We start from the raw sequence: 27,843 nt of genomic DNA, 5'->3' as shown, positions 1-27,843 counted from the left end.
AGGCTGTGCTTATATTTGACGATATTGCCTCTCTGGGTTAAGTCCATGGATTTGGATGTAAGTGATAATGATGTGGAGAAGTTAGAAGAGAAATACAAATGACTAAGATGGAATAGTAATACAGATAGCTAAGGTACAAGGTTAAGATGGTCACATTCTCATGAAGCTCACATGAGAATGAGGTTAAAGAAGACCTTACTTTATCAGTCAAGGAAGTCGTTGTCAAATGGATGGATGTCAAAACTTTGCGAAGATTTATCATCCCAGCTAAGCTGAAACAAGCCGTAATAGCGCTGTTTCGAATGACTGAATAATGTCACATTTCAGAAATCTGAGGGAAAGTGTAGAAGCAAAGTTCTCTGGACAACTTTTTAGTAAAGGTCAGAGCTAGTGATTGTCAGACCAGGTCCGAAGAGGGTGCCTAATAACAGGAAAGAGAGAAAAAAAAGATAAAACAATTGGTAAAGTTCCATTTATGTTCATCGCATATTTCACCCATTGCATTTGTATTTTAGCATTAAAACGTACTGCAATAGCTAAGTAATAGGGCTTTTGTAAGAACGGATTAATTATTTTCTCTTTATTTCGTTTGGGAAAAAGTTCGTTTAGTATACGTCTCGTTAGGTTATAAGTCCAAAGATCAAAAACAAATTAATGACGTACACCAAAATACCAGTGTATATGCTATTTATATCGATATTATTATTGGTTCAAGAAACATTGTGTGTGATGTAATTAAGCTGATGGATATTTTACTAAGTCGAAGTAAAATATATAGATTTTTGAAATTGCAGCAATTAATGACGTTAATTACATGCTTATTTAAGGTTTTTATAACATTTTTAATTACTATTAATAATTCAATAATCATGCTGCATCATGTTAATATTTTCTGTTATAATTTGTATTTTTCAAAACTTCTACCGTTATTTTTCCAGAATTTCTGGTAATTTTCAGGATTAAATTATACCTATTGAACATTTGTTATATATTGTAATATTAACCGTTATACTGATAAATAAATAGCTTAGAATTTCCCCATTTTTATAAGGTATAAATAATAGCATGCTATTAATAACGGTGAAAATTCATTTTACTCCGAGAAACAGGAAATAGCATTTCAATTCAACCCTTACCGTCAAGTAAAAATACCTTTCAATTCTACAGGGAAAAGAAGGTAAAAGTATTCATTTAAAATTCATTAACATAAGGCATTAGACATTTCAAAAAAGACGGTGAAAAAATTAAGCTAATTAAAATACCAATATTAGTTGTTTTTTACACTTTTGCACTGTTTTATGACTGAATGTTCGAAATCTTCTACTTTAACAAGAAATAGTTCGGTGTAATCAAAAAAAATATTTTCTCTAAAAAGATCTTTTATTCCAGTCCAATAAATTTTCAAGATGCTGTGAATCCTTTTCCTTTTTCTGTACGATATTGAGCCTCTTCGAGTTCCGTAATACTATAGAGTAGAAAGAGGAAAAAATGTCACGTTGAGCTCTGATTTTTTCTTACTGACGTACATTGTTAGAAGAGTTACAGAACTCACCTAATCAACTTCACATTCTTATATTAGAAATGGCTACAGAATACGTTTGTTCAAATGTATTTTTCTGTTGTCACGTAAAAATTTACATACTTGTTATGCATTATAAATATGTGTAATTAACTAAATTAATTTTTGTGCGGATATATTGTTAGAAATTGAGATTTAGAAACACATTTTTTGATTCTAGAAACATTTTCTATAAAATGGCTCTGTTGTCAAATTATCAGCAAACTTTTAAGACTGTAAGTTGTATGTTAATTTTATAACAGTAATTCTTAATTTTGAAATCCTTTCCTTTCAATTCTTGAGTCCCACTTACAACTCCCTACCAGAATGAGGTTTTAGAGAATCGCGTTGAATGCAAATGAGTTAAAAGTAGTATTTAAAGAAAATTCAACTTACTTCGAAAGAGAGCGCTTAGGAGTCCTCAGTGGCGTGTGGTTGCCTTCAGGCTACTTCGTTCTTGAATCTGTTACACTCGGCCGTATTGTAAGTGCCTGTTGATATTCACTGACTAGTTTAAATTAAGGGCCAACTGCGTTAGATATTTGTGTCTAGCTTCGACTAAATCTATTTTAGTAAGTATTAAATTAGTTTCTTATCCTGGTGTAAAGACCCGAGTGGAGGCTTCCTTGTAAGCCCAAGAAGGGATCAACTCGTCTTATTTGAGTGAATAAAAGAGTATTTTAACCCTTCTCGAGTCTACGTGTTAAGTACTTGAACTCAGTGATAAGTCGCTACTTAGTTGACTAGGTTCCTCAACATTTTATCATAGACAAAATAATGAGGATTATTACAAGGCATATTAAAAAATCACGAATTTTTTCAAATCTTCCGCTACTGTTAAAGGGTATGGAATTACAGTAATTTCTAGGATACGTCCACATGCCATTTTTTACATCAGAAAGTAGCTACTTTCTTTCCGTTGAGTCAATTTTCAGTTTTTTGAAGGAGCATACTACTTTAATTATAGCTTACTGCTTCTTATTTTCAATATGAGCTTCAGTATAATAAGCTTCTCAGTGTAATGCTCAAAACTCTCAGCTCTACTTTTAATTTGTAATTTGGAACAGAAAATTATAGAATTTCTAATCCGATGGTACATTTTTTTTCTTAATTTTAGAAAATAAAAGTAATATTTTCAGTTTGCATTTTTTTATGATCTTAATTTTAGATTTAATAATATAGTTGCACTTCTAATTTTTACGCAGTTTTGTAAGCCTTAATTTCTAACAAAAAATTATGTTTACGTGATCATCTTTTAGTCATAACTAAGAAAACAAATGCAATGAATGATCTTTGTCTTTTTTAATTGTCATTTAAATTATAGAGTCTCACATTCTTTAGTAGCATAAACTCATGTGCTGTAGGAAGACTACAGAGGAAATAATCCTCTTGTCTTAATTTATAGACAGAGTCAGAAGTCAGAAGAAGTGGAGTATGTAAATTGCCCTTTTATTTGATTCACACAGAAGTAACAATGACCCAACTTGGGTTTACACAAGCCAAAATTCCTGACTTAACTTAAACAAGTAATGTTGGACTAAAATCAAATGTAGTTAGATTAGCCTAGCGGCTCACATGGTAAAATAACGCGCAGGAAGGCTCTGGTTTGTATGAAACCGGCGACACAAGCTTAATGGCTAGAAGCACTCAACGCCACAGAATCAAACGGCTATTCAGTCACAGTTAATAACGTTGCGTCAAGTAGGCAAAACATGCTCTAAACTCAACCTTCTCTTAAATATCACTTCTTTCTCCCCCAATTTGAATAAATGCGTGCTGTCTCATTTACATTCTGGCATGAAAAGCACGGGTTAAAAAGAGAGCGACAGGAAAGTTTAACTCAAAATTAACTGTTAGTCAAAATTAAATAGTAAATCTTCACAAAATTCTAATAGATCAACAAGTAAACATTTACTTTTAAACAGCTAGAAGTGGCTTTCATTTCAAACCTTTTCATAATATAGTTATTCGCATTCTTTTAATGCGTACTTATCATTTTAGAATACTTTGACGGAAATCTGTTCATGTGTTAACCTTTAAAAAAATGTTTAGGATTTTAAAGAATTATCATTACCTTGAAGCTGTTTGTGTTACCCTTACTGTTTCAAAATATGTTAAATGAAAACTCATATTTACTAGATGATACATTCTTGCTCAAGGCAATGCTAGATTTAAATTTTATATTATCTTTCAATATTTTATAAATGGCATTAATAAATAATTGTACAAAATTTTCAGCTTTTATATTAGCTTTTAAAATCGCATACTCTAAGTGATTTACACAGGAGCAATAGCGTTGAAAGCTTCGGGCTGCTGAAAAATAGCATTTTTATCTCTCAGAGCATCTAAAATGTAACACAAGTCAAAAATTGTAATTCTTCGAACTTGCAGGTCCGCTTTAATCTGAACTTTAATCTTTAGAAGCTTTTCAAAAGGGGTGTAATAGATAAAGACTTAATTCAGAGTCTTATCGGAGGCTGTACCTTTATTATGGAAATAAAATATTACTGTTAAAATGTCTAAAGCTCGTAATTGCTGATCGTATCAAAACACGAAGATTACACAAAGAACTATCGATCCGTTTTGTTAAATTTATTATACAGATAAGCTCTTCATAAAGCTGTAAGTTCTATATCCATGTTTTCTCTTCTCTTAAAATATTAAAACTTCTTTCTTAAATAAAGATTTTTAAGCTTCGAAGAGTTAAGTCGTATACAAGATTTAAACATATTTACCATGAGAGACAGCTATGTAATTTTACTACAAAATATGTTTCTTGAAAATAGTTTCAAAAGCACAAATGTGTTTATTTTTGCATCAGTTTGCGCAATGATTACAACTTAATTAATGTAGTTCCTTACTGCAGTTATAGTGCTCCTCTTTTAGTTAGAAGAATCTTAGAATGTTATCTGATAAGTTTAGTTAAGTTTGCTTCTATTTAAAAATAATAAATAAGTTTAAAGTATTTTAAAAGATGAAAGATACAGTGATTTAATTTCTTTACCATTTTTAATTACAGTCAGTATCATTTTTATTCTAGAAATTTTATCTGACGTGTTTTCATAAACGTCATACTTATGCATCATACTCCTCTTGTGAAGACTGCAACACTGTGAAGGAATCATTGGAACAAAATTTATAACCTGGAGTGACAAAAGAAAAGATTAAATTTACGGAGCACTAAAATGCCAAAAATTAGTACTAGTGAAGCTTCCATGTGCTACAAAAAGCACGTACTCATCGTGACGTTGCAATAAACAGTTTTGAATATGTACCTGCGTAATAGTAATGAATATTACACAGTTGGCTATTAAAATGTTTACACAATGAAGGTGGCATGCAAAAATGTCAATATTGTATGAAAGGTACTACATGCTGGAGTATGCAAATGACTAGCATACCAGCGTATGCTCAAAAAGCAAGTTATGAGTACCATCATCTATCAATCTATACTGCATATAAACGGGGAATTATACAGCTGTTTCACATTTGGAAATTGCTTTCGAACATTAGTTGTTTGTGTCAAAGTCATGTTACGCTTTGTAAAGGAGTCCTTCTAGCAAGCATCGGAATTCAGTCACTGCTGGATCCTGGCTTGTCGAGAGTGCGGTTTATCGTTTCGCAACGTTGTTGCATGTGTTGGTCGGAATCTCATGACTGTCAGGCGAATACTGAATCGATGCGGCTAAGAAGGCAATACTAAGTGACGTGCAGGATCTCAGTCGCCTCAGGTCACCTAACGTTAGAGAGGAGAGATATGTTGTCTTCTTGATTTAGCTGAAACGTACAGCATTTCACGTACCCTGAGTCAGGAACTTGGCCTCGTGAGCAAAGTACTGATGGTGCTTTGGCTTCTTTTGATGCTGCACCAGAGACAGACGTGCCTATAATTGTGCGATGAAAGACGGCAATGGACACATGAGAGACACCACGGCCTCTTTTCAGTCAAATCTCCCTTTTGCATGCAGTATCAGGGACTATGTGTATATGTCACGAGAAGAATGAATGTTACCAGCTTGCATTTGTTATCTTTATACGGGCCCAACATCTGGCATGTTGGTGTAGGTCTGGGCATACTGGTATAAAACGTCGACCTATAATGCCCATGCTGCCTTATCTTCTTCGATATGGGCTGTGTTTTTATATTCGTATTGTGCCAGCATGATATCATCTCGCCATGATATCAGCCTCGTCAAGAGCGCCGACTCGAGCCACGATTGCCTTTATTTCGTGCCAAAGCTATAGCATCACTTTTTGTTGTTCAGTTTATGAAGCAAGTTAAAAAATCCTGTATAATATATATATATATATATGTAAGATATAAAAAAAATACGATGGCTTTGCTCTTTGCGAACCAGCAACCTTTAATTAATTTTCTGCAATTCAGGATCTTCCCCTAAACCAGTGCCTTCTAGAGCATTCGCACCTATTACATAACCTCCTCATATAAATGCTGCGTCATAAGTTTTTCTACATTTTTCTAGAAGCTACTCTGTTACATAACCTTTCATATAAATGCTGCGTCATAAGTTCTCCTACACAGATACCTTCTCGCCTTCGTTCTGCTAACGCTTCCGCTATGCTCCTCTTTCTTTGTTAGAACGTTATGACGTATTAAAGTTTAAAGTCAGTCATATCTAATAGTTCAATTACTGAATAAGTTATTTGATTAACTTCATCTGGAAAATCTGCTCCAAATTAAAATAAAGATATGCTTGCTGTTAAAATTGAAAAGTCCTGAGTCGTCATTTTTCTCCGTGATTCAATCATCCCAGCTTCGTCAACCATCTGCCAGAACGTGTAATGGAATAGCCTCACCATTCGCCCACGATGTGTTTGAATAACTGAAAACATTACATATATATATTTCAAGTTTTGAAAAGGAGGGGGAGTGATCTGGTGAAACGGGCACATAAGGAAAATTGGTTGAGAACCCTTGGTCTCACCTTTTTCATACCATATCCAGGTTTGCACTTCCAACAAATTTCAGTAATTCTTATGATTTCTTCACAATGTAGTAGTTTTTCATAAATAGATGTATATAAAATAGGGAGCGTTTGCACATACAAAGCATTTCTTTAAATTGCTGGTGACAAATATATGATTTTTTATTTTTCCTCTAAAACTAATATTTTAATAATATAATAAACTAATATAATATTACTCCGAATAATAATAATAGCCCGTTCCAGTTAATTTGTTCTTAACTCGCTTCTTTTGTATTCTTAATGACAGGGAACGTAAGTCTTAATTCTTATTGACAAAGACTTTTAATAACTTGATAAGGTATTTCTCCCGCTTTCTTAGCATACCTTCGTGGTGTAGTGGTCAGCACGCTCGATGCGTATTCGAGAGGTCCGTGGTTCGAGTTCCGATGAGGGCATTGCTCATTATTTATCTCTCTTGCTTCGAAATAGCCTAATGTCTCTACAACTTAATGAAAGGTTCATTTAAAAAACTAATAAATCAGGCATTCAAAGAGCTGTCAAAGCTAAAGTGAAAAATGTTAAAATAAATGTAAAAGTTATATGTTTTTGAGTAACAAGCAAAATTGTTCATTGGACAATAAATCAAAATTTATAATGATATCTAAACAAATAAATCAGTCAATTATGCTTTTATTCATTTTCAATGAGAAACCTAAATTACGTAACTTCTGTCGTTCCTCTTCTTAAAAGATTTTTCTTTAAGAATTTGAAAATTTGACGTTACAGAGCGTAACTATCTAAACTTTGTTTTCAACGGCAATTGTTTCCATAATGCAAAAAAGCGTTTTAATATGTGCATAGATTCCCTACGAAAATAATGCAAATAACAAGTCAGTAATACAGTCGTTTATCAATTACAATAAGCAGACATTTTTCACGTTCTTTAATTTCTTTATACAGCACTCTTAAACGATTGTAATTCGATTCCATTGTAGAGACATTAGGTATTTTTGGAAAAGCCGGAGAGATATGGTCACTTTACTTAACCTGTTCCGCCAAACTAAATTAATGGCACTAAGTCATCCTAGTCATTGCTAGCAAGCTGACGGTTAGGCCGCCTTTCTACATTTTACATTAATTTGTTGTTTCTTGGATATAATTATTTTCATTCACTTGCTTCATTATCTCTAAGATGCCCTTGTTGCACTAGTCCGTGAACAGTCTATTCACAGGATATGTGATGTAGTCGGAAGGAAAGAACTGCTGTCGAAGGTGCTCTGTCAGAGGGCAGGAGAGCAGGTAATGAAGTGCGTCCGCGTCTTCCCCGCGAATACCGCAAGAACAGTTGACGTCCCGTCTGAGGAATCGTCTGCAATACACTGGGAATCTCCCGTGGTTGGTACAGGCTTGGAAGAAGAGTCGGTTGCATTTGAGCCTCTTGAGAGAAGGTATTGGGAAGATGTTGTAAGTAAATCTTCCTGTCTCTTCTTCCTGCCATCGTGATGACCTTGTCTCTTGAAATATTTTCTTGAGGAGCCTTTTTGCAACTTCTGCGAAAAGCGGAACTTCCTTGTCAATTTTACAAGGTTTGAGAGCTGCAGTCTTAGCTAGTTCATCCGCTCGTTCGTTGTCTTTCTGCCCAATATGCCCAGTTGATGTTTAAAGGTATGGAAGAGCCTAACGTCAAGAGGATCTCTCTAAGTGCTGCCGTGTGCGGATGCTTTGGAGGAGAGGAATTCAGCGCATTCAGAACGCTCATGCTATCTGTGAAGAATGAAGTGTGAGCTGCTGGTTGCGTACCTAACCATAGTGCTGCTTCTTTGAGTGCTAGGGACTCGGCTTGGAAGACTGAAGCATGGTTGCTTAGACGGAATTGTGCTTGATAAATTTCTTCATTTTTCGAAAAGACCGTGAACGCTGCCCCTACTCGTCCTAAAATTTTTGAAGCTTTCTATGCTCGCATAGGATAGATGTAAATCTTTTTTAGTATGAAGGTCCTCTTTGTAATGTAGAAATCGATAGATTGAGCTTTCTAATTCTGCTTTTAGGACGAGTGGGAGCGTGCCAGCTAGAACCTGAAGTGCTGCGGTTGATGTGGTGCACTGGTGATACCCACTGGTGATTAGCAACGCCTTCGCCGGGAATCGAACCACGGACCTCTGGAATACCGGCCCAGTGTGCAGAACCACTACACCACAAAGGCACGCTAGGAAAGTGGAAGAAATACATTATACCATATCGGATCTACTTCTAACTATAAATTTTTATTCCCGCTGATTCAGGTATATTATTTAGCTCCATATATATCCCAGCCTTCAAAAATGAGTAAAATATTAGTTGTATCATCTTCAAATTATCTATAACAGTTGTTTTTCATTTTTAGCTCCATTTGGTAAGGGAGTAATTCAGCATCTTGACCCTCCCTTCTAGTGCGAACTATTAGCACCATTTTCCGAAGATTATGTTATTCCGTGTTCTAATAAATTATTTTTATGAATTTTAATTAATTGTTTCTTGTTAGTTTTCAGTTTCAGCCTTCATAGAGTTTGTAGAAAGAAAGCGGTGAAGATAAACAACAGAACATGCCGAGCTTCACCGGGCTCACCAGCGGCCGAGCGGCAAAGTCGCTGAATACTAGTTTATCGGCACAGGGTTAGGATCCTGGAAAACGGACTGGCTGCATTGACGTTTTCGTGGTTTTCCCCGTGAACGGGTTATATGAGCAAATTTTCCTTACAGTATACTCCACGAGGGCATTTTTCTTCTTAGGTAGATGGCCCTCGAGTGTTTTAACTAAATTAACCGAGCTTCGAGATTTAAGAAACCATACAAAATGTTACTACTTTGCATTGCATTAAATGGAAGCAGCATGAATTGTGAAAACATTTGCAGTGTTCAAAAACAAGTGTTTCCAATTCAGACAAAACTGAACGAAAATATAAATCACGCAGTATGACATGTTGTTGAAATGTAGTACTTTAATATAGTGTTTCATGTTGAAAGAACAAATATTTTTTATTTGCAATGGATAGCAATTTCATGGTTTATCGTTTTGTCGCCTTCATTTTGACCCTTCTACTTCTTCGGCGCCTCCAGTTGACTAAGTGTTAAAAGCGTTGAATATTGATAGTTCGACCTGGGTTAAAGCTCAGACGAACAGAACTACTGCAGGGTTTGTTATCGTCTTTTTTCCCACGTGTAACGCGAATACGAGCCCTTAGAAAGTTCTCTGTGTATTGCCATATTCAAATAACCTAACCTATCTACTTTCTTAAAAAAATGATGGATTGAGGTTCTTCTGTATATCAGAAATCGTTATGCTTTTAGTGTATTAACATTTGTCAATCTTATTTCTCATAGACATTTTTTAACTACTTAGTTATTTTAAATTAATTTTATTTGTAATGTGAATAATCATTAACATTTTATAAAAGAATATGTAAATATTATAAGTATTAACATTATGATTAAATGTTTATGCATTTTAACTTAAACAAGCTTTTATGTGATTCTTCAAAAGGTCAAAGTAAGAATTTATACACTGCGTCTCAAAAGGTCGTTTCCAAACTTAACATGCTGGTCTATCCTACCATGACAAATAAGGTTTGCATAGGAACTTATGTCCAAAAATACGAACGGCGATCGATAGAGGGCAATGCTCGCAAGCGTAGAGGGGAAGAAAGAAAAGATGTCGATAAAGGTGTTAATAAATAACTTTTATTAAAGAACATGGTTAAATCACAGGTGTTTAAAATTCTTTCCATTCGCCACAATGCATGCCTCACAACATCGGCGCATGGATTCACGAACCCGTTCAAAATGGGCAGGTGTGTCACGGACACTTGTCGTCGCTTCCACTATCCTGGCAACCAGATCCATGCCCTGTCGTACAACAGCGATTTCATGTAACCATAAAGGTAAAATTCCAGGGGAATCAGGTCGGGGAGTCGCAATGGCCACGCGACTGATCCGCCTTTGCCGATCCAGCGATCAAGCTATAGTATTCCCGCACACTGTTGCTAAAATGCGCAGGCGCTTCATCATGCTGAAACCAAATGTTTCGGCATGTAGCTGCTAGAACGCAAACCATAATATCCGGCAAAACTCTTTCCACAAAATGTTAAAAATAAACTCAGTAAACCGAATCAGCTTTCTCCTGCAACGTCCTCACCTGAAATGATCAAACTTCCCACTCTCCTATAAGCCTGGAAACACTGTCCTCTAGCGGTCGCCATTCGCATTTTCAGACACAAGTTCCTGTGTAAATCTTGTTTGTCACTGTATGTCAGACAAAAATGTTAAGTTTGGCAACGACCTTTTGAGACATCCTGTATAAAGAAATTCAAAACCCAGTTCCTAACGCTACATATCCTGCTAGGCATTTAACATACTGAATTGCTCGCGCAAAATAGGTAGTATTTTATTAATGAGAAAGTTAAACTCTTAATCGGATCAGATTTTTAATGGAAACCATGAAGGGGAAATTACTTAGACTTTTCCCTGCCTTTAGTCGTTATTGAGATGCAACTGGAATAAATGAAACGCAAACAACATCCTATTCTTAATTCAAACACTCAACGAAATTTAAAACTTGAGAATGTCCGACTCCATTCGAAAATCTGAGGAATTTAAACGGCTGGGGTATGAAATGGTAAAGGGAGCGATAAACTAGATAATGACATTTTAGATTATTTTAACAATTTATCAAATTTAGGAAAGGCCAATTTGAAGTTAAATTCGGAATGAACATTCATCTGAACTGAAATCAAATTATGGAAATGTCCAAAGTTAATAATAAACTGATCAAGGAACTGAAAAATGACCTTTTGTTTTATTAATAATATCAATTTGTTTTATCAGAGTATTTGAAAAAAAGGATATCGCTGAAGACATCAATTCAAATCTTAGTAAAACGAGTATTATCTCACCAGTTATTAATTTGACATGATATTCTTGTAATGGTTTATTTAAGATGTGCCTATACTAATTTCAAAAATAAATTTGCACTGAATTATTATCAGTATCCTGATTTTAATTAACTTTTATTAAATTCTTTAATTAAATTTCGATATCATAATAAAGCATTTACGAGTACTTCTGCCATCCAACAACTTCTTATTTAATTTTTTCTGTTATTAGAATGATAAAGAAGCAGTGAGATTTTTGTGAATATTTAAACTTGTTGATAAAAATTTAGAATCAAAGGCGAAAGGGATGAGAAGAATTCCTGTTTTATTTCGTGCCAAAGATAATGACGGTGAAAACATGACTAAACTTGCATCTTAAGAATATATTGAGAAATATTATCTTCAATATGCGCAAATTTATAACAAATTATACTTATTTATCGAAGGATTTTCATGAACAGGAAAACTGCGAGGTCTGGAATGTTTTGAGGTAGAAAGTATTAGAATATAAATACAGTTATAAATAAAACATTTTGAAGATTTGTTAGTTACTAGTGATATGCCTTCATAAAAAATAGTTGAGTTACGAATGACACATAAATACATGATATAGTTGTTAGATGAAAGGGTCAATGTTCTAGCTCAAATTAAGTCCTTTAACTGCTAGAACCTAGCGCAATTATGTAGCGATTATTCGCTAAGTTCTTATGCGTAAATAACAGCTCCGAAAAAGGGTTAAAATACTCAGTTTAATTCACAGATGGCATTCACAGATGGCATTGTACAATAAACCAACACTTTTGCCTTGAACTTAAAATAGAAAATGCTAAATTAAACTAAAAGGGACTAAACAGCTTCTGCCACGTAGTTGGCTCTTATCTAAACATCTTCGGCGTAACGTAACATGTACGTAATAGCAAGCTTTAACTGGTAGCAATAACGTGGCTTATGGGTAGAACACGCTCTCTCTATCTCCCTAACTGAAATACCTCAGACTTCAGCTTAAATAGTAGTTTCTTCCCTAGTTTGCATAAAACGAGAATCTGAAACCTCATTGTTGTAGGAAAGCATAGATAGGAATATAAGGAAGAATAGGAAAGCTGTCTTAAAACAAAAATAACTAATAGAAAAAAAATGTCAGGCAAAGTACAGCATATTTTCTTCCAGTAACTAGCACAAAAGTAATTTAACTAAACTTCTAACTTTTTATCTTGTTAAGATATGACACATATATCACACACAAAATGATATATATGTTTATCTCTAATTCTAAAAACTATTATTAAAATTTAAAACATTTTTTTCTTTAAGCTCATATTTATATTTAAGCGTAATTCCTTTTTTTTTTTTTTTTTTTTTCATTGTGCATGTGTGTGTGTTCAGCATGAACTGAAAACAGACAGAATAAAATCTCAGTACTATAAAGGGAGTTTGTTAATGAAGGTATTTTCGAACCATCGTGGCTTACTCGGCTTGCAGCTCAGCTACATATCGAAACAAATTAAATAATTAGATTGCCCTTTTTTTCTCTAGGCCAAATTCATTGTCATGTAAGTAGGAGAATTTTATTTATTCATTTATAGCATTTAATTCAAAAAGAATTATTGGGGCTGCCCAATCAAGGAACTTCTATAACTTCTATGTAAAGAAGGAAAGGTTCCATGGACGTAATGTAAACCAGTTCGCTAAGCGAAGGGGAAAATTCGCCATGGGATTTTGCGACGGAACCTGGCGGTGAGAATTTCTTCTTCCACAATGTGTACAGGAAATTGAGGAACACGGTTAAGAAGAAACATTCCTTGATAAAACGGTTCTTCTTTCACTTTTCTCGATAATTTACACTCGGATTTTGTTACTTTTTTTCCTTTTTTCTCAAAATAATTAATCCATTAACTAAGTTACTTGCGAGAAAAAATATTCTCTTTTCTTTTAAAGTTCAAAGAAATTCAAAATATATTCGTTTTATGAACTCTTGATATACGTGATAAATAGATGGCGAGAGGCATTTCGCGCACGCGCAGCTGATTCCCTCTATGTTGGGACGGAACCACTCCCTGTTGTGAAGAAGGTTTCCTTATTAACAATGCATATTAATGGCCCAACTGTGATAGTAGTAAGCGACGCTGACTGCCGTGCCAAAGGGCCCGGGTTCGAATACTGGAGCAGGCATCGATGTCTGTAAATGCATAGTGCCTGTACAAGCACTCTAAATATGCGGCGAGCCGAAAGTCCTGCCGGGAGGTTGTAGTAGGAGAAGGAGGGTAGGAGACCCTCGAACCCGTTTCCCGGAGTGCTCACCATCAATATTGGGGGCAGAACTGAGCAAAGTCGTACTGTCACCTTTATTATGCTCAAGGCTCTTGCCAACGACATTATCTTGCTACATCTCAGTTATTATAACTTAGTGATTCTCATTCTCAGTTATTATAACTTAGTGATTCAAAGGCTAAACAAGACTAATAATCTGTACAATGCAGTACTCGAGTACTTTTCCCTTAACGTTTCAGACTACATACCTGCCGAACATTTTAGAGCAAACTGCAAGTTGGCCATTTATTAAACAGATCCTTACCATTGCACGGTATTTCGTCCTGACATGTTTTTTATACAATACAAATAGATTAAAGTATAATATCAAAAATCATAAATAAATTCAGAATTTGCCTGACAAAGAAAACCACCAAAGAATTCATTGCACAAGACTTCTTGCTCTACTTAAAAAAAGAGTTAAACGATAGGACGCCCCGAAATGTAAGGGATAACTCCAGGTTTTAGTGCAACATTCTACTTCAGTAAATCCTGAATTACGGATATGTTTATAAGGTATTATCTCCTTTCTTTCCGCATGCTTTGTGTTGTAATTAAAATCACGCCAGATGCGTTATTCGCGAGATCTGGATTTCGAATTTCGAATGCCGGCGAAGGTGTTGGGGAATTTCTTCAGTTTTCTCACTTGAAAAAATTCTAATAACTTCACAATGGCGGCCGAACTAAAAAAGTGAAGGAAGATAATTCGTCACGACCATGATTTTGCACTTGGGTCCTCTCATTCTCTGTTTTCTAAAAGGGGAGGGTATGTAAGGTATTTTCTTCCTTTCTTGCAACTTTTCGCATGCCTTCGTGCTAGCAGCACGCTTGACGCGCATTCGGGAGTTCCAGATTTCGAATTTCTGCGAGGGATTGCACATTTTTCACATTCCTGCTTCGATATGACTTAATGACTCTACATTGTCTGAATTTGCAAATTATTGGCATAAATTGTAACAGTGCCTCTTCTTCTAGTTATGGTCTGTTTGTTCTGTCAGACCTCGCAGAGATTCATTAAAAAGTCGAACAGTATTCGATCAGCTGTATATCCCGAAAGAATGGTTTCTGAAATAATTTTTGGCTTGTTAATTCAGAAGCAGCTGTTACTTGGTACAATGGATGCAGCTGTTCTAATTCTTCTTTAAAATTATGAATTGGCTGCTTTGAAATGCATTGTAAAATGGGATAACAATGAGAAAAATGCAGCTCATGGAGAAAGCACATTGACAGCAGATTTTTATTGACAGCTATCTGTTTACATATTGCCCAATCGCATGTTAGATTTAGAATGAAAACAATCCACCTCTAAATACCTATAATAATCTATTAGGTGATATTCTCTTTAAAGCTGTTGCTATTTTCAGTACAAGATATTAAGGAAAGAAAATTCTAAAAAAATTCAGAAAGGAAAGTGTTGTCGAGTCTGCTGGAGAAATAAAAATGGGGAATATCTTTCAAATCACTAAGTGCTGACATGTTGAAAGATGGAGAGACTGAATATTTTATTATAAAGCAAAAGAACTTTAGTGAATTCATAGAATATGTATTGACTGTGAACACTATTTTTGTATTCCCGAGAAACATTTACCATTGATATCTCTTTAAAGAAGGAATTTCACATGCCAATCACGAGAAATAATGTCGTAGAAATAATGTACGATTTATTGATAAATTCAATAAATCGTACATTATTTCTACGACAAGAGAATTATACCTCTGTCAGAATGGGTGTTTATTTTGGCACAACAGCTACTTAACTTGAAGGTTTTTGTTTTTGTTGTGACTTATCTCACTTGTTTGACAGCAATATCAGAACAAGCCCAAGAAATTCCTCGTAGCCAGGACTGCAAGATTGCGCCTGTCGTTGGGAAGAGCCTTGAGCATCATACAGGTGGTAGTACCACTTTTTTCAGTCCCCCCCCCATTTCGATGCATAGCATCCCAGGCTGACGGATCTGTGGGTCTTCCACCCTCCTTTCCCTGCCATTAACCTCTCGAGAGGACTTTCAGATCACCGCATATTTAGAGTGCTCCCATGCCTCACAAACACTATACATTGGCAAATATCCATGACTTCACCGGGATTTGAACCCGAGCCCTTCGTTAGTCACTAATCAATATCGGGTTGGACGGCCCCAAGATTTTTAAATGTAATTTTACAGTTAGAAACGATTTTATTTAATAGTGATGAAGGATGCAATCAATAGAAGGTAAGGAATCCGAAATTCTCTTCTATATATGTCGAATCCGAGCTGAAGGAAACGCATAAAAAGTTATCTCCAACTTTTGCAAAGCAAATTAAACTAAAATAAAAAGGCGAGATTGCTGTTCAGCAAGGAATCTAATAGCTAAAAACAATACTCCAGTATTGATAAATAAATACCGAAAAATAAAATCAACTTTCTAGAAGCACGAGCTTTAGCTGGAATTGCAAAAGAAGAAAAAAAAGCTAAAACAAAAATTACTCCTGAAACCCTCAAATAATTACAATGAGATCACATTCACTCGCCGATAATACTCAAGGGAGAAATCTCTGGTACGACCATGATATTCGATGCTTCACGTGGCAATTAATCCGAAGCTGATTTCTGGCTTTGGCAGCTTTTACACCTGAGGCAATCTCAGAATTGCACTCGCTAAATGCTTTGATTTTGATCTCTTTTGTTTCAATATAAACTTAAAACATTAATTTTTTTACTGTAACCTAATTTTCCGTTTCCTCACGGTGTCATTTAAAAGTGCCTTTCTTGCCTCACACTTGGCAGTAAGTTCTTAACAATAAACGTACATATCCGCTGTGAGAAAAGGAGTTCTGAATTCGATTTGCATCCAAGCCTAGGTTTCTTTATCCCATTTTGTGAGTTATGATATGATCTTAGAAGACGCGAAGTTGTTTTTAATATATTTGTAATATTATGTTCTGAAAGTTTCGTATGATCAATAGTAGCTGTGCTTCATGAAAATGTTCTTTGTTGAGTCTAACTTTAGTCTCGAAATTAGTTTGGGGTTCAGATTTTTCTCACTTTTTCTCAGCTTCTGCCCTTGACATTTATTTAAGTTTAATTTATTGATGCTATAAAAATCTACCCAACCTTTTCGATAGCATGACCTAACTTTTTTTTTATTTTGGATGACCCTTCAGTCTCGTCGTGAGACAGAAAAATATTAATCTTTCAACTGCGTGTTTGAAAAAACTGAAATTTTTATCATTCATTTTCATACATCTAAAACTTAATAACGAGATATTTATTGGACTACTAACTTAGCTTTTTGAACATATACTATAAATAATAATACAACTGAACTAAACATTCACCAAAACTGAACTATCCAATCAAAAATCATTGCCTTTATTAATGCATATTTTGAACCGGAATAATTGTCCATCTTCAAAAGATGAGCTGATATTATTTGCGCTAATAGTATAATTAAAATAATTATTACTTATTCACAGAATCTCGATGAGAAAGAAATTATCTGGTTCAACAGTGACTGAGATTAGTGTTTATTAATTAATTGTTATTTTATTAATAACAAAAAAATCTTATTTTATTGCTTCAAAAATACAATTTTAATGACAGAGCTGTTTCCTTTAACTAAACGATAAGCACAGGTAAAGTTTACACAAATTTATTCTTCACAATTTAACAAAATTTTCTGAAACCCTTCCAAATTTGTAAATCCTTTTGCAACACAACATTTTTTTGCATGCTGTATTAATGCTGCATTCATTCTTATTAACATAACATTATTATTTGTCACAAAAAGGCCCATATTGTTCTTTTCCATTCAGCTAGGGCTCTTAATTCCTCTTTTTTTCCAGTGTGGAATAAGAGAGAAAACAGATAGTGATATTTACTGCCGCCCCCGACCGCCCAGACGGTATAGTACAGGCATGGCCAAACTGCTGTTCGCGAGCTACTTGCTGCCCTTCGCTCTCAGAAATGCGACTTGTTTGCAACAAACAGTTGTTTATTTTTTGAAAAATAATTGCTTTTTGAAATAAAATCCATGCAATGGTACGCTTCTTTATTAATCGCTAATTTAATTTCTTATATGTATTAATTTAATCGATTTCAAACTGTCCGCCGTAGAATTATCGTCAAAGTAACAAACAAAATTGCAAAAAATTTAATTTCTGTCAATTGCTATCATGGCTTGTTACTTTTAGAGCAGATAATGGCCGTAAAGAAAAGCCTAAAATTTTGAGACAAGATGTAATTTAAAAAGTAATCCTCTCTATTTTTTCTCTCGGGTTAATTTTATTTCAGGCAGTTTCTGCTGACAATGCTTCTGTGTGATCCCCTTGTTTTACAACAGTTGTAATCCAATGCTATTCTTTGTATTGATACTTGATTGATTATTTAAGATTTGCTATTCTTTGTAGAATATTACATTTATTCAGTCCTTGAATGACTTGGGCAATTGAAGAAACCTCTTTCAAGGAGGAAGATCGCTGTCTATGTACGGCTTTTCCCATTTTGGGAGGAATTCCAAATCTGGGGATTTTAGGATAGGTAAAGTAAATTTGTCCGCTGTTATTTGGTTTGGAGACTTGCTCAATTTTCTTATGTGTGAATGTCCTTCAAAATTAAGTCCACATCCCTAAGGAAGTCAAAACAGTTTTAATCAATTTCTTCACATATTTCGCAACATCTCACAGCAATATGCTGCAGTTAACATGTTTTCTCTTGAAACTCCACCTTCCGTAATAATTCCTTAGTAATCCTAGGGAGAAATCATAATTTATTTCATCAATGTTTAAGCATACTAATTTTTTTTTTTTTTTTTTTTTTTTTTTTTTGAGATTTCGGGGGAAACCTTTTGTTTGACAACGATTTTAATTCTGCTCAAAGCTTCCAATTCACGTTTTGTCAATTGCTGTCATTCAAGATACAAATCTTTCAACTTCTTCATCATGTTTCATCAAGCAATGAAGGATCAACTGGATCTCTCTTCTATAAAACTTCTGTCAAAATACGGCATACTGATGCAGATAAAATCGCTTTAGCTTGTGCTAGTTTCTCGTACGTTGCTTGACAAACTTCTGTCTTTCTTTGTCGTCACAAATATTGCACTAGGATAGAGACGCTTTTTGCCCCCCCTCCCTGTACTTCTAAAATTTTTCACCCGTTAGTTCTGCCGCTCAGTGACGTCACACCTGTTACCCCGGCTCTGGTCCCGATATTATATTTCTTTAAATATGTTGATATTTTTCATCTCCTTAATCTGCTATCAACGTGCACGTCTGACATGTCCTTCCCGAAAGCTCTATAGTTCAAAGGAATGTTGCAGTACTACGATCCACTGCCTGATCCCTACAAATTTCAAGCAACGTAATGTGAAATTTTGTTGGATTTACATTCGTTAACTTTCAGTTGCGCAGCCTCACACACCTACAGATTTCATTTCAAAAATTCATTTCAATCTCCATTTCGGATTTTTCTTCCTTTACACAGGTTGTGTAACCATTAGGCTGAAGATTAAATAAAGAACGTTTTATTTTATTCTTTCCTCTGAGTTGGAGTTACTTTACTTCGAAATTTAAGACAAAATGATAAGTCAGTTAATAGTCTTTATACGTCCAACAGTTAATAATTTAAATACGATAGATTAGTATATATGTGTAGCAAGAACTCGGGATCTAAACTGTCGTGTGGACATCTCCTATGCCTGTACATGTCCATAGAAATTTGAAGAATTAATCTACCATATTTTATTTGCATTTGTGAAATAAATTCATCATAGTAGTTATAGGTACGTTTTCTTTTGTACCATTACTTTTCATTTCCCTTGTATTTGAAATCATCTCAAAATTCAACAGACATGGCTGAAGAGTTCGACAGATAGACAGTTGAAGTATGGCGTACTAAATATATATATGTCATGGCATGAACTGCTAAATTTATCAGCAATAAGTCATCTATGCTCAGAATTATTGGGATAGTTTCGAGAGTTTTCAGCGATGCGCAGGTGTAATAATTACGTAAAAAGTCTCGCAGATTTCGTTGGATGCTGCACGAAAATAATGTAATACTCAGAGCCATCAGGAGCAACACTGATGATTCAGATACCATTGCAATCGCGCTTAATTTTTAGTTAATTTTTCTACACTGGGCATCAGTTAACTAGTCATTCCAAAGTTTGGATTTAAAATGTTTAATGATTTCTAAGTTTAGGATTCAAAACATTCGAATGATATCAATGTTTGGAACTTAAAATTTGTCTGAAAATTTCTGAGATCTGAAGATTCGAATGTCTGTAGAAGAATCAAAATGTAACTTGTAATCCATTTAGCATATAATTAAATAATTCAATTATTTAAAGCTAGATTTGGTATCAGTATTGGCATGCCTTCGTGGTGTGGTGGTCTGCACGCTGGGCGCGTTTTCAGAGGACCATGGTTCGATTCCCGGCGAAGGCATTGCTCATTTTTCATCTTTCCTGCTTCCAAAAATTACCTAATAATGTCTCTACAAATGAAAATACCTCTACGTAAACTAAACATATAAATTTTGAAGTTGAAGTCATAAACTAGTCTTCTTTCAAGTTTGAAAGAACAGTAGACTTGTGAATATAAAAATTTGCAATTTTCATTACGCATAAGTTTCAAAATTCAATTAAATCACATATACTGATCTCTAAAAGAAAAAATAGTCCCCGAATGAAAGACAGTTGATAGACAACGAACTTATGTTTTCAATATTTAAGTCTTTTCATGAAAATATTTGCCAATTTTCAAGAGTTAACTTGAGATACATACCGACGACACATTTTTAATTAACACTCAATGACTTTTAACCAGAGAAATGAAACTGCAAACTTGTTCTGACGCAATTTGAATAACGTAAATTAGTGCGGCTAAAGTTATTATTTACTTATAATCAGTATTTGCCTAATATGAATATTCAAAATATGCTGATCTAATGAAAACATGAATGCAGTAAGTCGCATTGATAACAATAGTATTGACAACAACTAGAAAATTTAACTCCTACCCAAAATTCGATTTGTAATAAGAATGACCTTTATTTGCTTGAGTGATTATTTCACTTCATTTTTCTGCAAAATTCTGATTTTGTGAATCTGAAGTTTATTCTGTTGCATCTTACCAGAATTTATTTCCCCCATTATTGTATCAATAAGAGTTTGGGATATAGATATATATTATACAATTTTGAGTTACCTTATTTCCTTGTATATTTTCCCCCTTTATTTTACAAATTTTATCTTCCGAAAAATCGAGAAGGGAAAATTATGCGAATATTTTAATTTACGAAGGCTCCAAATCATCCATAAATAATTAGAAAAGATGAATGTACAGCTGAGTGACGTCGTGACAGATTGTCAGCAAATATTTGCTTCGTTATGATTAGTCGGTTCTTGTATTAGGCTGTCATGAAATTCAACAGTTAAAAGTTAAAGATACGGCGTGACCTTCGCAAGTAGTTTGTCTTTTTTAGTGAAAGAAAAACAATCATCACGTGAACGAATCCATTTTAAAATTTAAAGAAACTCATTTTCTGAACACGATGAGAGGGAGGAAAATTGAGGGGATAATTTTAAAATTTGGCACTAAAACACTGCGGGGTTGGGGGAGGTCATAAACGCGGGAATATACGGTATTCTAATTTTAGGATGCAGCAAATTCTGCTCTTTAGTTAAATCCATTCAAATCACATTTTATAGATTTTTGAACAGTTCTACTTAGGGTAAAGTTGCCTAATTATGTTATGGGCCTGTTCCTTCGCTGAGCCATCTCCATTCTTTTGTAGTTATTGACAATAGGCGCAATAGTTTGAATGATTATTGTCCTGCATCAAGCTTGAAAACCGATTTCTTGTCTGTGAATTGGTTCACCCTCAAACAAAGTTGCTTTACAAGAGTGTAGGATTTTTATACTTATTATTCTAATTTATTATACTTATTCTTCTAATTTATCAATGTAAACAAAATACGGATATCAGTGAGACGTTAAAAGTGTTTTAGTTATTACTGATAATATTTAAAAATGTGTTAAATCAGAGTTATTTGGTTACATTATAGCAATGATTGTTTACTTCGTTATAACCGAAGTCACGAACGTATTACACACCGACTTCAATGAGCTAGCGAGCGTTTCTATGAATGAGCTGGTGGCCCAACTGTGAAAACCATATGGAGGCTAATATTTTGCAAGTTTTTTGCATTGATGAATAAAATGTCAATGTATCTGATTTAGAAAAAGGCTAGCAGGAGTAACTATAATTAGATTATAATTAGATTATAAGGTATTTCTCCCGCCTTCTTAGCATACCTCCGTAGTGTAGTGGTCAACACGCTCGATGCGTATTTGAGAGGGTCGTGGTTCGAGTCCTGACACAGGCGTTGCTCATTTTACATCTCTTCTGCTTTCGAAATAACCTAATGTCTCTACAGTGACGTCCGAACTAAAAGGTGGTGGATGATGATTCTTCACCACCAGAATTTGGCGACTGGGTCTCCTAAAACCCCAGTCGTCCTTCAAAGGGGAGAGTATATAAGGTATTTCTCCTGCCTTCTTAGCATGTCTTCGTAGTGTAATGGTCAGCACGCTCGATGCGTATTCGAGAGGCCCGTAGTTCGAGTCCTGACACAGGCGTTGCTCATTTTTCATCTCTTCTGCTTCCGAGATAACCTAATGGTAGTGATCAAGGTAGTGATCTTATTTTCTTTGTTATAAATGTTTCAAAGTATTTTCACTGGTCTGTGTTGGGTTCTAACCAGCATTTCATATTTACGAATCGTGATCAGAATAGTTTTAAACATTTTATTGACTTATATTAAGATAACATTTTGTTAAAAAGAAAGTAGCTACCGGCCCAATGAAGGCGACAGGTTTCCTTCATTGGGCCAGTGGCATTTATTTTTATTTTTCTAATATTTACTGACCATTTCGTAATTGTAATGCCTATTTCTAGATATGTGTAGTACTAAAAGCAATATTTACATTAACATATACAAAACTGCAAAATTGCTAAAAATGAGGATTTTAAGGACCATGTCATTTAAGTGGCCCATCGATAACAACCTTACATTATATTTTCTCTATCCGTCTCTTCCAAAGCATTTAAAAAGTGATACTGGTGGATAATGCCAAGATACTTACTTTTAAACCAGTGATCATTATTGCCATAAAATGTTTTCAAATTCCCTTTCCGTACAAAGTTAAAATTAAGAACGCTTTTCTGATTATAAAGATAACGTGAGTGCTTGCCGAAAAAGTAAAAGACTATTTATTGCATAAAAGTTACTACAGAATTGATGAATTATAGTAATACAAAACATGCCACACTCTGAAAAAGATTCAGCTAAGTTTAATATTACAAAGCACATAAGACACTGTAAAAACCTTTAGCTAAGTTTCATATATCTTCCGTAGCGCTCAGTTTCCGCCTTTGGAAATAAGCCCTATTAAAAATTCCTAATATAGAAAAACAAATTATGCGATATTTCAGCCAAATTATAGTAGGAAAACTTTTAGACCATGAAATCCTCAACTTAATAGCGCTCGAAAATATTTAATAATGCATGAACAGAAGTAATTTCCATAATTCACGCCTGCAGTCTCGGGTGAAGAAGTCAATTTGAAATTTTAATTCTCTGAAAGAAGCTTAAAACCTATAAATTTTGAAAGAGAACTCATGAATCATTCTCTTTTTCTCGTTTGAGAATTAGAGTAGACTTATGAAGATCAAAAATTGCCATCTTTCATTAGGCACATGCTTCGGAATTCACTTAAAATCCATCTGTTTCATCATATTTCTCCGAAGCAAGAAAAAGATTCTGCATGAAAGCTTTAAGAAAGAATACACGCCTTAAATTCTTAGGTCTCTACATTTAAATGTTTCGCTCGATTAATAATTTTCAGCACTTAATATCTCAATAAAAAACGAACTCTCACTATTAACATTTATAATTAACTTTCTGCTTCAAGATTTATGCCAGCCATTTCTATTACTTCATAGAAGAAGAGTTTAAGTTTAATTTGCAGCTTTCCAAAAATGGAGTGAGTAATATATTTTTCTTAATGGAGATATATTTTCAATTTTACAGTCAGAGTAGTATTACTTCAATTTCCGATTTCATTTTTAATTTTAATGCAATATTTTATGTTGATATTTATCTTATATGTTGCTTACTTGCGTATTTATTTCATATTTATTTTTCTTATATTTTACGTACATTTTCCATCTATTTTATTTTTGTTGCAAATGGACCACACCAAAAGCAGTAATTTGCATCTTGCATAAGTCTTGATTATAAATGCATTTAATAAGCTAATATTTTGTGAGATGGGTATATACGAATTACTGTTAAATATCTCGACAGAAACCTCTTCAAAAATGTTTCTTGTTTTTAGGCCACGGATACCGCGTCCTGGTACGTTGCTCCTTAAGGGAGATATTTGTTGCAAAACTCGTGGGCAATTAATCCTATAAAATAAATGCTCAGCTATGTTTTGAATAATTAAGCGTTTTCGTTATTAAATAGCACAAGTTTTCATGTAGTCATTAATTTATCATGAAATAATATCAAGTTTATCCCCCTTACTATCTGGCACTGAAACTTTTTATCAGCTCTTTTTCAACACGATTTATTTAATGTATTTTGAATTTCTGAGGAATTAATTCTTAAAGTAGTAATCGTAACTGTTCACCTTAAGTATACTTTAAGCGTTAAACATGAAAGAGTGTATGAGTTTCGAATTGCTGTTTTCAGAATGTTTCGATTTTGCATTTTTTAAATTTTTCAAGGTTTTGTTAGCTTTGTAAGATTTTGGTAATAATATCTTCAAGGTGTTTGGCTGTAGTCTGAAAATTTCAGATTGCTATATCTTACGCAATGGGTGTTGTTCATCCTAAGATTGTACATTAACTGCACAGAGAACACATAAATAATAATACATAGGATTCCTTTCCACAATCATTGACCAACCAGCACTTGTCGCTGGCTACCATAAATCATAGTGTAAAGATATAGGACTAGCATGATAGCGCAAATTTGTCTAAAACATTCCGAAATTCGTCTGAGTGTCCATCAATGGAAAGCATTCAAGTGTTTTGTGCTCCTCCCGCCTTCCTATACTACCAATCTCTAGAAAATACTTTCATTCAGCCACAAGCTTTTCAAAATGTGTGCAAATGTCCGAGCTATTACACCGGTGAAGGCGAACCTATATGACAAGCGAACCCATTTTGGGTAGCGGCATTCATGAAGCACCTTCAGAAACATCAGTGGGAGACAAAAATTGTGTAGTACAAAACTATTTCTCTCATGCAATGGCTCGTCATTGTCAACAAATGCTGCGCTTACTTCGGACGCGTTCGCGTGCATTGTTGGCAGACGGAGACACGGATGATTCTATAGATCAGTGGTGGCCAACGTTTTTGTATATAAGATCTACTTTTTACCTTAAAAGTGTGTCGCGATCGACTTGTTATCACAGGTGTAGTCTAAGGGGGAAGAAGTGTGTAAAATACGTACAAATTTTATACACGGTATTCCAGTATAAGGTACATTCCAGTGAGGTATGAGTAGATAATTAAAATATATATTCAAACCTATTTTTTAATTTTAAAATCACTTATTAAGTTTTCGAGATATAGGCTCATGAACAAAATAAATTTCCAGACCCAACTTTTAATAGCAGCATTCCGTACATGTGGTACCTAAAAATTTGATTTTCCTACACTTTTTCAAGATAGATTTTCACTAACTTGAAATGCAATTTAATTTTTTTATCTACTACCATGTATAAGTTGTTGTATTATTTGTTCGTTAATATGAAAAAGTTGTTATAAAAATGTACCATATGGTTGATAATTTGATTTCAGTATTTCACTTTTGTATTTTTTGGACCAGGAGAATTTATCATGAAAGAATAATATGGCTTTTTTTTTTTTTTTTTTTTTTTTTTTTTTTTTTGTTAATTTATCAATAGCTCGCTGAACATACCTCGTACTGAAGTATGGATATAAAGTTTATCTACATACGTAAAAAACAACAACAAAAGATCTCAAAAACTCATGTCAAAGGTAAAAACAATTTACATTATTTATTAATTCAAAGAAGCCACAGGTAAAGACAGATTTAGAATTTACTTTATTGCCTTAACATCAGTATGAAGATTGATTTTCATGTACCTAACCAAAGAATCATAATTAGGTGTATATCCTGACAAAGATAATAATAATGAGTGTTCAGTATGGGAATCAGTCAGAACAGAACGTTGTTTAGTCTTCGTCGTTAGTTTCAAGTATGAAAATGCCGATTCGCATAGGAATGTAGATCTGAAACAAGAATAGATATATTCGCTACATTTGGTGATACTGGGATGTTTTTCTCGTTTGACATATTTTCAAATATCTTCTTCATATTTTCGGGCTTGTAAGATTAAGGTCATATAAAATTATAATTTCATTTTCTAATGCGTTTTGATCCATATGAAATATGTCTGAAATTTTTTGGCTAATGCGTTTCACACTTAAATCTATTTTAAAAGAAAAAGATGTGAATTCCACAATTTTTTTAAGTTTTTCAAAATCCTGAAATCTTATCTCAAAATCTTCAGGTACTTTTTATATTTTCACGACATATTTGTCGATCTTATAATTCGTATTTTTATGTTTTTGTAGGTAATTCGTCATATTTGGAAAATGTTTCAGATTATTTTGTTGCAGATCTTCTATTAGCAAAAGGAATCCTGAATTGCAGCAACAATTTCACTCTTGTTCTTAAAATCGTTAAAAAGTGAATCTTACATTTCTAAAAAAATTTCCTTTAGAAATTCACCGTCGGAAATGGCTTACAATTTGTTGCTAAGAGGTAGCTTACTTTGAATGATGCAGGAGCTATTGCTTGTAACTTCAACCTTTTTAAAAACGCTTTATTGATTTGTGAATAGAGTTTTGAGATCCCTAACTTTGTGCTTTCTCAGTTAAGAATTTGGTGGATAATTTGTTTGATACTTATTTATGTAAACCTAAAACATATCTCTCCATATTAACCTTTTTAGCAGTGGCTACTGAGGTAAGGCATATTAAATAACAGTATTTATCATTCAACATTGTAAAAAAGTAATCCAGTTACCCTTTTTCATTGAAGTGATAAGTTTTCGACTTCTTCAGTTTACTACTCATGTTCATGGGTATACTAGAATGCAAAGAAATATGACAATTTAACTAAAGAATAAATACTGAATTAAATATTTTTCTAGAAAATTCAAAACTCATGAACTTCGGCTATTATCTCCGTTACATTGAAAGAAATGATAATTATACTGCATGCTACGATAGGACACAGCAATACAAGTGTATTCAAATCTAATAAAGATATTGTCAAATTTACAATACGGTTTAAATGCTGAAATCTTAATTTAAATAGAACTATTGTTATTCCTAACGTATTTAATAAGTTAATTCAATTACTGTAAGGTATTTCTCTCGCCATCCTAGCGTGCCTTTGGGTGTAGTGGTTCTGGACGCGGGGCCGGCAATTCAGAGGTCCGTGGTTCGATTCCCGGCGAAGGCGATTGCTAATTTTTCATCTCTCCGGCTTTTCCAATTAACCTAATGTCCCTACAGTGGCGCCCGAACTAAAAAGGTGGTGGATGATGATTTCTTCCCACCCAGGATTTGGCGATTGGGTCCCCTAAAAACCCCAGTCACCCTTTAAAAGGGGGAGTATATAAGATATTTCTCCCACCTTCCTAGCGTGCCTTCGTGGTGTAGTGATTCTGCACACTGGAACAGTATTCCAGAGGTCCATGGTTCGATTCCCGGCGAAGGCACTGTGTATCCTATGGAGATAATCATGTATGATTAGAAACTCTCAGCTATAAATTTTTCTAACTCAGTTTAACTAAACTTTAACTGATTATCTCAACTGTAGCTTAGCAGATCCAATCTGTCTCAGCAATTAATATAGGACCACAGTATCACCAAAGCTATAGTTGGCTCAAATGTTATGTGAGTAATAAGGTAATATCTTCTTAACAATTTATTTAGTTGGTAATTTTCATAGTTGTTGACTTAATGGATGATTTATAAGTAATAATTGGCAATAACAATGTAATCTAAGGATCAGACTATTGATTATGATCTCTTGAAGACTAAAAGAAACT

The 27,843-nt window shown here is 34.1% G+C and overlaps 1 long non-coding RNA gene across 1 annotated transcript in view; it reads right to left on the bottom strand.

The window, feature by feature from the left end:
* LOC146998306 (uncharacterized) overlaps positions 1 to 26,874 on the bottom strand; it is a 94,135-nt gene extending 67,261 nt beyond the window's left edge. The window contains exon 1 of the long non-coding RNA XR_015040059.1: positions 26,811 to 26,874. This is a non-coding gene — a long non-coding RNA (uncharacterized LOC146998306). The remainder of the gene's footprint in view (positions 1 to 26,810) is intronic.
* Between the last annotated feature and the right edge of the window lie 969 nt (positions 26,875 to 27,843).

This window comes from Stegodyphus dumicola, chromosome 3 (genome assembly GCF_044657685.1).
Source record: "Stegodyphus dumicola isolate Sdum_Otavi_A_Nest chromosome 3, ASM4465768v1".
NCBI classification, from domain to species: Eukaryota; Metazoa; Arthropoda; class Arachnida; order Araneae; family Eresidae; genus Stegodyphus; species Stegodyphus dumicola.
The sequence above is the reverse complement of the archived record's forward strand: the minus strand, read 5'-3'. Positions and strand labels throughout refer to the sequence as shown.